The sequence below is a fragment of the Lactuca serriola genome, chromosome 8 (assembly GCF_051521515.1).
Source record: "Lactuca serriola cultivar US96UC23 chromosome 8, Lser_US96UC23_V15, whole genome shotgun sequence".
Lineage (NCBI taxonomy): Eukaryota > Viridiplantae > Streptophyta > Magnoliopsida > Asterales > Asteraceae > Lactuca > Lactuca serriola.
This window is the reverse complement of record NC_136415.1, coordinates 294,001,074-294,013,029: the sequence shown is the minus strand read 5'-3', so window position 1 is coordinate 294,013,029 and position 11,956 is coordinate 294,001,074.

Genomic DNA, 11,956 nt, shown 5'->3' with positions numbered 1-11,956 from the left:
CCGAGTCAACCCTAAGACTCGCCGAGTCCCCAGGCTCAGAACTTCACTCAACCCGCGACCTAACTCGCCGAGTCACCCCAAGACTCGCCGAGTTCAACGACTCTGAGTCCACTCGCCCTTAACTCACCGATTCCTTAAGACACCCTTTCTACACGTCGAGTATCCCCTTTTTACTCGACGACTTCCTCCTGGAAGAATCGCGGGGCCACCCCGACATAACTCGCCGAGTCTGAAGAACAACTCGACGAGTCCCAGTTATCCTTCAAACTACTCGCCGAGTCTGTTCATCAGACTCGTCGAGTCCATGCCATGCAGTCGATCAAACTGCCTCCTGAGATAAGTATTGCCCCGAAATACACAAGCATGGGACCTTCTGGACCTCTAAGGTCCTAATACAGGGTTATAGTCGTTTGGGTAACAAGGGTAACACTTAATCTAATCACAAAGGAGTTCCATAAACCCTAATTCCATACACATCAACATAGCAGAGGATAATTCGAGTTCTTACCTGAATAATGTGCCCTCTGTGTCCCCAAATCCTCAGAACGTGACTCCCTTGTTGTTCCTTTAGCCAAGCCCTTCTCTTCCTTGCACCACAACCCTTCCAAGATCAACAATGGCCCTTAAACTTTGCTCCAGATGCACCCAATCGATTTAGGGTTCTTCTCAGAAGGCCAAAATGAACAATGACGGCCAATAAGTGCCTCTTATATGTCCCCAACCTGAACGGTTAGGGTTTCCGCTGAACAGCGTCGACTCACCGAGTCCATATCTGGAGTCGTCGAGTCCAGTCGCGATCCCGCGACCAAGTCTGCGATCCTACTCGGCGAGTCTAGGCTCCAACTCGCCGAGTCCCCTCTTAAAACACCCCCAAATCATAATTATATCAATATTTGAAATTCCGGGCTGTTACAAAATGGATCTCGATTCGTCAAAAAGGTATCACAAATTCTCAAATGGATTCCAAAACATCCATGATTTTGATTCGTGCTTTGCGTTTTTCATTTTTGATCGATTCGCCTCATTGGATCTAATCCGTTTCAACCCCGTTGATGATCCAATAAATTTTTTGTTTAGATCAAGTCCAAACTAAAAACAAAATCTAATTTTCGTTACTGTTCATGAAAGTCCAATTTAATTCAAAAGCCCAAATAAACATAGATTGTTACTGTTCATGAAAACAATTGATCCAATACCAAAATCAGTTTCTGTTTAAGCCCAAACACTCGAATTATAATCATTTTGATCTGTTATTCACGAGATTCAATTCTTTTACAGATCATAGTTCTTGGTTTTCGCATTCTATTGTTTCACTTTGTATTCATAGTTCCAGTCATTAATTCAAATCCTTTTTGTTGATTTCATCGACAAATTGATATGATCAAAGATTACTTTCAATCGATGATGATTTAATTGTTCTTCATTGTTCTTTTGTATCATAAGTCTCGTAATTGAAAATCAAACGAGATTCTGAAAGTCAAAATTGAAATTGATTTTGTTTCATTATTCGATTAATATCGAATGGAAATCAAGTATGATGATCAATGTTTGATAACGAACAAATGAAGAACATTGATTGATTGATTTCGAAAGTGGTAGGAATCGTTTGTTGGATTTATTTCGAATTGACAGTTAATGTTAGGAGGTATGATTGGAAACGAAATAATTTTTGTGTTGGTAATTTGATATCGACTGATTTTGGTACCAAATCAATTTCTTGGAATTTGTTGGTGTCGATTAGGTTCTAAGTTGGAGTCAGACGACTTGGATTCGATGTGTAATGCTTGAAGTCATCGATCTGATCGATTTCTGTGATTCGGAGTCGAGTATTGAGGATCGATTGGGTATTTGAGTTGAATACAGGGATCGATTTAGATTGGAGTCGATCTTGACTGGAAAGCGATGTATGTGTAGCTGAATTTGATTGTGTTTGGGATTTGAACGAACGAAGCATTTGATGGTCGAATTGTCAAGAATGGTTGATGTCGATTTTGATTTGGATGATTGTTAATGTCGATGAATTTGGATCCGATATTTCGAAGGGTTAAATAATCGATTTGGAATCGTTGGTGAATGAAAAATCGAAGGGTCCCTGTGTTTTGATATTGACAATCGATGTTCGAAGGGTATGCTTGGAACGAAATCGATTTTGTGTTTTGTTGATATTGGGAACGTCGTGATATGGGGATGAAGATTTCGAAGACTTGGATTGATTGTCGACAACTTGGGGTCTAAGTTGAATTTGATGTCGATGGTACTCAAACTGTTAACGAAGGATAAAGGATTTGACGATCGACGGCTTAATTGTTAATTTTGGTATCGACGATTTTTTGCTAAAAGCGAAGCCATGGTTTACAGTTGAATAATTTTGATTCGAAGGGTGTTTGGATTTATTTTCGAAGGGTATGTGGTCATTTAACGAAAAACGAAAAATCATAAGTACGAAGGGTTTGTTTTTGATGAATTTATGAAGGGGCATTTTTGATGTATATGATACGAAGGATTTCTTGGATGAGAAATCAAAGTGTAAATGACTGAATATACGAAGGGGGTGTATTGGAAATTGGAAAGTACTATTCATTACTGTTCATATATAAGTCTTCGTATGCTTGAAGTCTTCGAATAAATTGAAAGGAAATGGCAAAGTTTCAAAAATGATCCCTCAACTTATGAAACATTGACAGCCTTTATAACTCTTCGTATTCGTATGTTTGGAATGGAAAAGCAACATTTTCGAAATCAGCCCCTAAACCTTCGAATTTTTGTCACTTAGAAAACTAAAGCAAGTCTTCGTATGTTTGAACACAAAGAGCAGAATTTACGAAGATGGTCCCTGAAACTTCGAATTTTTGGCAGTTTTCACCCAAATTCGAAAAATGACTATTTTTTGCTGAAAATTGAAGATTGTGCATTTCTGGTCCCTGCAGTTTGTGCAAATTGACGCTTTCTACCCAGATTTGAAAAAGGGGGAGAGTTTTGCATAATTGGCTGTTTTGGACGCAACGGGTCCCTGCAAGTTTCAGAAAGTGACAATTTCTACCCGGATTTTGAAAAATCTTGCAACTTTCACTTAAAAAGTCAAAAATTTTCATAAATTGGAAATTTTTGTGGCTTTTTCGTGATTGTTTTTCCGTGCAAGATTTTTGGTGATTCATTTTTGGTACATATCAAGGGGGAGTATTGTGAAGACTATTCCTCGGGCGCTTCTCATCCTTAGTGGGTTTTATAATCATTTTTTATTATAAAAAGGGGAGAATAATGGGTATTCAAAGCTTCTCGGGTTTGTCGAATATTCATTTGCGGCTTTGAAGACCGGTGTTACTTCGAGGGGGAGTTTGGTCTTGATCGCGCTAGCTCGTTGGAGATTGAAGCCGGACATCCAATCCTAACTTTGAGGGGGAGAATGTTAGGGTGCAAAGTCACTCTTGGATGTTGTGTTTTAGGCTTACTCTTTTGTATATGTAAATGGGTTGTGTCTTTCCTATAAATAGGAAGTGAGTGACTCCCATTATGTAAGGAACCATTTGGAGTGTTAGACTAGAGAGAGAAATTTTGTACAAACCCATTTGTATATTCTTTCTAGATCTAATATGAGCTTAAAAAGAATTATTTACTCCTTGTGTTTTTGATTTGTATGATGAATCACTAGATCTTTCTAATTCCGCACATGCCATCATAATCAACACCACTACAAATGGACTCGTCGAGTTCAAGGAAAAACACAACCTACCCGTCGAGTCCAATCATGTACCCGTCGAGTAGGTACTGTCAGAACAGCTTTCCAGCTTTGAAAAATAATACAATAAATTCAATATAATAGAAAACAATCCTAGTCTCTGATACTACTATTGGGTTTTGAGCACTATACCACTCCTATGGTGAAAATACAACCCTATATGCTTTGGATCTATGTTTTCTCTAATCATACATGCATTTTCAATTTTCCAAAGCATACATTCTAACTAGCATAAAATTGAAGCTATACAACATAAAAACTAGTTTAGATGAACACCTCTTGAAGTAGGGTGTAGTTCTTGGCCTTTGAAAGCTTGAGCACCTCAAGTGTGATGCCTCTAATGTGTAACAAACACCAAATGCAAGAGGAGGCTTGAGAGAATAAGTTATTTAGCTCAAAATCAATTATGACTCTCTTAGAATCAGTGGTGCAACCGATTTTGGCCATGAGGGGTTCGTTTTATAGTGTTGCAAGTGTTAGGGTTACATCCATGCAAACCCTAATGCACCATGACCTTTCATATTACTTAGACTCAATGGATTAAACCTCCATGGACTATCTCATTGGTTTAGCCCACCTAAATAACCATGGATTATTGGTCCACACTATGAAAATCATTTATTTACACAATCAATCCCCATATATTTAATTAGTCTCTTTTGATCACAAAATTAATTCCAAATTAATTCTTGATCAATACTAATTAAATAATATGATTTCTTAATTAATATATTATACTTATAATATATTAATAAATCATAAATAACCTTATTCTCAAAAGTCCATCCAATCAAATTGCACTGGTAAAGGCAACCCAAAAGGACCATGCTACTATCGGCTCAAATACATCCCAATTATAGTTATGGGCTTAGACAATAAATCCAACACTCCTTGCATGCTCTTGTATTATTTGACTCGGGGGCGATTTGGTCGTTTGTCTCTTGAACGTTTACTATGGAGTTTGGTTTATGCTTAGGAGAGCTAGAGTGTCCGTTGCGAGTTTCTATTGCCAACGAACATGGGGTTTCTGCTTCCTCAGTTTATTATGGTTGCATGCTGGAGATCTTCGGGGTTTCCTTCCCAATTGACTTGATTATGATTCCCATGGGGGATATCTATGTGATCGTGGGTATGGACTGGCTGAGTCTTTTTGGTGCCATGATCGACTGCGAGGGTTAGCGTGTGGTAATTCAATCCCCAAGTAGGTGAGAACTGGTTATCTATGTGGAGGGCACCAGGTTGGGTTTAGGGTTTTTCTTGGAGGCTAGGGCTCAGTAGTATATTCAGCATGGGTGTGCGGGTTATTTGGCATATGTGGTAGATATGCGGGTCAAGGATCAGGTCCCAGTTTCTAATGCTCCATTTGTTAGAGATTTCGCTTATGTGTTTCTGGAGGAGTTACCCGGAGTGCCTCCAGAGAGGAAGGTTGAGCTCAGGATCGACCTTGTGCTAGGTGTGGCCCCTATTATGATTGGAAACGCCTAAGATGTAGGATTTGTCATCTCAGCTGCAGGAGCTCCTAGGCAAGCAGTTCATTCATCTGAGCAGTTCTCCATGGGGAGCGCCGATTCTCTTCGTCAAGAAAAAGGATGGCTCACACCGGAAGTACATTGATTACTGGGAGTTGAACAAGTTAATGATGAAGAACTGTTATCCTCTTCCATGGATAGATGATCTTTTTGATCAGTTGCAGGGAGCATCTTGGTTCTTCAAGATATATCTGAGGTCTGGGTACCATCAGGTCAGGGTGATGGAGGATGACATGGAGAAGACCGTGTTCCGGACTCGTTATGGACTTTACGAGTTCATGGTAATGCTGTTTAGGCTCACCAACACACCGACAGTCTTCATGGACCTGATGAACCGGGTGTGTAGGCCGATGCTACATGGTTCAGTTATTGTATTCATCGATGACATCATGGTGTACTCCAATACAAGAGAGCAACATGAAGAGCGTCTCCATGAGTTATTGGGAGTTTTGAGGCAAGAACGGCTTTATGCCAAGTTCTTGAAATGTGAGTTTTGGTTGCGAGAGGTTCAGTTCCTTGGACATCTCGTAAACCAGGAGGGGATTTTGGCCAAGCCGATCAAGATCAAGGCGATGATGCAGTGGGAGCTTCTGAAATATCCCTCAGATATCTGGAGTTTTATAGGATTAGCAGGGTACTACTGGAGATTCATTCAGGACTTATCAAATATTGCGGTACCCCTAAATCATTTGAAGAGGAAGGGGTAGAGTTCTGGTGGGGCTCTGCGCAGTAGATGAGATTCAAGACTCTTCGACGGAGACTTTGCGAGGCCCCGGTGTTGATCCTCCTTGAGGGAGTAGAGGATTTTCTGGTTTTTTGTGATGCATCCATCACTGATTTAGGAGCAGTCCTCATGCAGAGAGGACAGTTGATTGCCTATGCTTCGCATCAACTGAAGCCACATGAGAAAAGATATCCCACACATGACCTTGAGTTAGGAGCGGTAGTTTTCGCTCTCAAGATTTGGAGACATTACCTATATGGGGTCCGATGTACCATCTACACAGATCACAAGAGCTTGAGGCATATCATGGATCAACCAAACCTGAACATGAGGCAGTGTAGGTGGCTAGACATAGTCAAGGATTATGATTGAGAGATCCTTTACCATCTGGGTAAGTCGAACGTTGTGGTGGATGCCCTAAGCCCCAAGTCGGCTGGATCTTCTGTCCCAGCGTCATGTATGAGGATATCTATGGATTCTCAACTTGTGAGCTTGATCCGAGAAGCTCAGGTTGAGGGTGTATGGTAGGAGAATTGGAAGATTGAGAGGCTCAAAGGCTAGATCACCATATTTGTTCAGGACAATCACCGATTGTTGACTTGTTGCGGTCGGGTGTGGGTCATGATGTCTGGTGGGGTTAGGTATATTGTACTTGAGAAGGCTCATAAGTCTTGCTTCTGTATTCACCCAGGGGTCACCAAGATGTATCGGGATCTGAGGTTGAGTTACTTGTGGTTGTGCATGAAGAGAGAGAGTGCATGGTATGTTGAGAGGTGCTTGACATGCAGGATGGTAAAGGTTGAGTATCAGACACCGCATGGCAAGTTACAGCCTTTGGAGGTTCACATGTGGAAATGAGAAAAAATTACGATGGATTTCATCACCAAGTTTTCGAGAATAGAAAAGGGTTTTGATGCTATTTGGGTCATCGTGGATCGATTGGCCAAGACAGTCCATTTTCTAGCAATCCGGGAGAGCTCATTGGCCGAGAAGTTGGTTGATATTTATATTCGCGAGATCGTTGCTCGCCATCAGGTACCACTCTCTATTGTATCAGACGGTGATGTTCGATTCACCTCCCACTTCTGGCAGAAGTTCCATGAGGAACTGGGCACGACGCTGCATTTCAGCACAACTTATCATCCGCAGACCGACGGCCAAAGCGACCGGACCATTCAGACCCTCGAGGATATGTTGCGGGCCTATGTTAATGACTTTGGTGGGAGTTGGGATTCCTACCTACCTCTTGCAGGGCTCTCCTACAACAACAACTTTCATTTTAGCATTGGTGCTCCACCTTTTAAGTTGTTGTATGGCCGGAGATGTCGTACCCCAGTCTGTTGGGGCAAGGTTGGTCATAGGGTGATGGGTCGGATTGAGTTTGTTCTGTAGACAACCGAAATGATTCAGCAAATCAGGAAGCGGTTGTTGACTGCTCAGATTCGGCAGAAGAGTTACGTCGACCGGCGCCGATATGAGTTGGAGTTTCAGGTTGGTGATATGGTGTTGCTGAAGGTCTCACCCTGGAAGGGTGTGATCCGCTTCAGGAAGAGGGGAAAGTTAGGTCACTGATACATCAGGCCATTTCTAATTATTGCCAGGGTTGGCAAGGTGTCATACAGACTGGATCTCCCAGAGGAGCTCAGTCAGATACATAGCACATTTCATGTTTCCTAGATGCAAAAGTGCATATTAGCTGAGGATGCGGTTGTATCATTCGATGATATTCAGGTCGACGAGCACCTGAACTATGTTGATAGGCCAGTGGCTGTCTTGGAAAGATAGGTAAAGGTTTTGCGCAACACAGAGATACCTTTGGTAAAGGTACAGTGGCAGCATCGGAAGAGATCCGAGTGGACTTGGGAGCCGGAGGCTGAGATGCGGGAGCATTATCTAGATTTTCTCACCGCAGCAAGCTTCGAGGACGAAGCCTAGTTCAAGTGGGGGAGAGTTGTAGCAACCCGATTCCCAGGTATGAATTTAAAGCTTTTTTATATTTATATATACATGGCAAATCGGCGAGTTGGAAGGCTCCAATTCGTCGTGTAAAAACCAAGATGGTCGCGTGATTTACAAAACCTACTCGACGAGTTGGAATGCCCCAACTCGATGAGTTGGTGGCTAATTATGAAACCCTAATTTTTAGAGTTTTGCGCACCATTTAAGGACCTTAAGTCCCATTGTTGGGCTCTTTATCTGCCCCCATTGTCCAGAGAAACCCTAATTTGTGCATCATATCTCATTGTGTGTGTGTGTGAGAGAGAGCTTGGAAAGTGACTTTTGGTGCTCTTTGGAAGGAACTCAAAGTTCGATGAGGTTGGATTGAGTGAAGGGTTGTAGATCCAGCATCTATTCTGTTTTGGGAACCATTTTGAGGTATAAAGTTGATACCTTGGCCTTTTATTGCTTAGATCTCCTCTTATGGAAGTATATTGTTATTTTAATGCATGTTGGGGTCATTCTTAGATATGAGCTTGTCATGATGCTATGGCTTCAGATCTGGACATCTCATGGCCCCTTGGACGTAAAGTTGCCAAATTTATCAAGTCTTGGCTGTTCGTCATGATTCTAAGTCCTTAATAAGCCCCTTTTGAGTGTTTTAGCTTCTTGGTGTTGTGCATGAGCGTAAAGTTAGCAACTTTACATGGATTATCAGCTCACGGACTCCAGATCTACACCCTTGAGCTTTAAGAGGAAGGAAAGGGACTGAATATGTTAAGACAGGAAAACTCGATGAGTTGCACCGACAACTCGATGAGCTGGATCGGGTTTTCCCGCTTTTTGGATACTGAGCGAACTCGACGAGTTAATGAGATAACTTGGCGAGTTGGCTAGGGTTTTTCCTGCTTCTCTAAATACTATAGGAACTCGATGAGTTGCAAGATGCACTCAACGAGTTGGTTCGACATGGACTGTTGACCTTGATTGTTGACTGTTGACTTTGACCATGGTTGACTAAGTTTGACTTTAAGGGTATTTTGGTAATTTGGAATTTTAATGAAGTGAGTCACATGGTGGTTTTAGGAAGTCGAGATGGGAGCTGAGAGTTGGGATTTGATTTTCTTGATTCAACACTACTTGTGAGATGAGTTTTCCTCACTATACTAAAGGGTCTAAGGCACCAAGGCCGATCCTTTGGATTGTTATCCTGATTTATGTTGTTATGATATGTTAGATCGGTATCCTGGTAGATAGGACGATTTTGTTTTGTCATGATCTATTAGATCAGTATCCTGGTAGGTAAGATGTTGTTATGCCTAGTCATCTAATAGATCGGTTTGACTATTTGTAGACTATATATGATTATCTTATATATATATATATATATATATATATATATATATATATATATATATATATATATATATATATGCATATATTTGATTGGTGGTTGAGGCTCTACTTCTTTGTGTGTAAGCCAACAGACTGGGGAATTCCAACCCGATGGTTAAGGACCGAGAGTATTCCATCCCGAGGATGATTGGAATCATAGTATGTGGGCATTCCAACCCGATGGTTGAGGGTCGAGAGTATTCCATCCCGAGGATGATTGGACTCACAGTATGTGGGCATTCCAACCCGATGGTTGAGAGTCGAGAGTATTCCCTCCCGAGGATGATTAGACTCATATTATGTGGGAATTCTAACGCGATGGTTGAGGGCCGAGAGTATTCCATCCCGAGGATGATTGGACTCTTAGTATGTGGGCAGTCCAACCCGATGGTTGAGGGTCGAGGGTATACAATCCCGAGGATGATTGGACCAATAGTATGTTGGCATTCCAACCCAATGGTTGAGAGCCTGGGGTATTCCAACCGGATGGTTGATTGGGCCCATAGTATGTTGTTATTATATGTGTGTTATTGTTATGCGGATATTTCGGGGAACTCGCTAAGCTTCATGATTACAATTGTGGATTTTGTTTCAGGTACTTCAGATGACCGCGGGAAGGCGAAGGCTTGATCGTGCACCTCCTCGTTTTTCATGATTTTGATTTCTTCGATTTCTATGATGTTAAGCTATTTGAAAACAATTTATAATAACTGGTGGTTTTTGGATATTTTCAAAGTTTGAATTTTTTTGTAAAATTTATGGATGTTACACAAATCTTACTAAACCATACTTCTAACCAACTACAGTATATGCTAGGCTTTCCAGGTCGGGCGCCACAACCCCGGATCTTAAAGACAATTTCCAAAAGCAACCTCCTGGTATTCCATGCAAGCATTATGTAACATCCCAAAAACCAAGGCCAAAAATTCCAGTTTTAGTTTAATAGTTCATAAAACAGATTATCGAAAACATCATCAAGTTATCTCATATCATAAAACCAAATAGTCATGTGTCTCAAAGAAATTCATATAATGTCAGAGTACAATCCTAAGATCAACATAGTGCAGAAAATAGTGGTGTGATGTGCTGCAGTCATGTCGGCCGCTTTCCCCTCGAGGATGATATATCTGAAACCAAAAATATAAACCGTAAGCACGAAGCTTAGTAAGTTCCCCCCATCATACCACATAATCATATACTATCAGGTATATCTCGGTGCTAGGCCTACCCTGTCAAGCATATCTGGGTGCCCAAACTACCATGCCAAGCATATATGGGTGCTCGACCTACCCTCTCAAGCATATCTGGGTGCTCGACCTACCCTCCAGTTTATCTCAACCGGCTACGGGGACTATTTCACCCCTACCACTACCATACAATCTCATAACCTAAACATAATGTCAGACATATATGGGTGTCCAACCTACCATGTCAAGCATATCTGGGTGCTCGACCTACCCTCCGGTTTATCTCAACCGGCGGCTGGGGTCTAACCTACCCCTAACCACTACCACATAACATCATAACAAAGTAGCACATAATCATCACAGATAGTGGCACACCAGAAAATTATCACACAGACAATTATCTACTTTTGTGCCTCCTTCATCAGGATCTGACGCACACCGCCTGCATATGAATATCGGGACTTGTGCGCCTCCTCCATCAGGATCTGACACACACCTCTAGATGTACCAGGCTACATCCCGCTTTGAAACCTCCCATCTCATCATGGCCTCCACTTTGGTCGGCTCAACAAAAATATCGTTCAGGTTGACAAGGTGCCCAGAAACTGCACCTCGCGCAACCAGAAGTTGAACTTGGAGAACTTGGCGTACAAGCTCTCCCTCCTCAGGGTATCCAACACTTCCTGCAAGTGTTTCTCATGTCGTTCCTACGTCTTGGAGTAAACCAAGATGTCATCAATAAAGACTATCACAGAACGATCTAACATCGGTCTGCATACGTGGTTCATGAGATCCATGAATGTGGTAGGGGCATTGGTGAGCCTAAAGGGCATCACCACGAACTTGTAGCGGCCATAGCGAGTCCGAAAAGCAGTCTTCTGTACATCCTCATCTCTGACTCGCATCTGGTGGAAGCCTGAATGAAAACCTATCTTGGAAAACCAAGATTCCCCCTGTAGCTAGTCGAAGAGATCATCAATCCTCGAGAGTGGGTAAGGGTTCTTCACCGTTCGGCGTACTATACACATCCGATGCGGCCAGTACTTCTATACACATCCGATGCGGCCAGTACTTCTTCTTCACAAATAGTATCGGGGCTCCCCAAGGCGAACTGTTCGGTGTAATGAATCCCGTGTCTAACAGCTCCTGCAATTGTGTAGACAACTCCTGCATATCGGGAGGAGCCAACCGATATGGTGACTTGGCTATTGGAGCCGCACCAGGGACTAGGTCGATCCTAAACTTCATCTGTCTCTCTAGAGGTATCCTAGCAAATTCCTCTGGAAATACATCTGGGTACTCTTGCACCACTGGCACATCACTCACAGTCGTCTAACCCGTCTCCTGGCTATTCATAACGTAGGCGACATACCCTGCGCAACCCTGCTATAGGTAGCATCTAGCCCTTGCTGCTGAGCACGAAGCTAGTCCATGTTGCAGCCTCTCG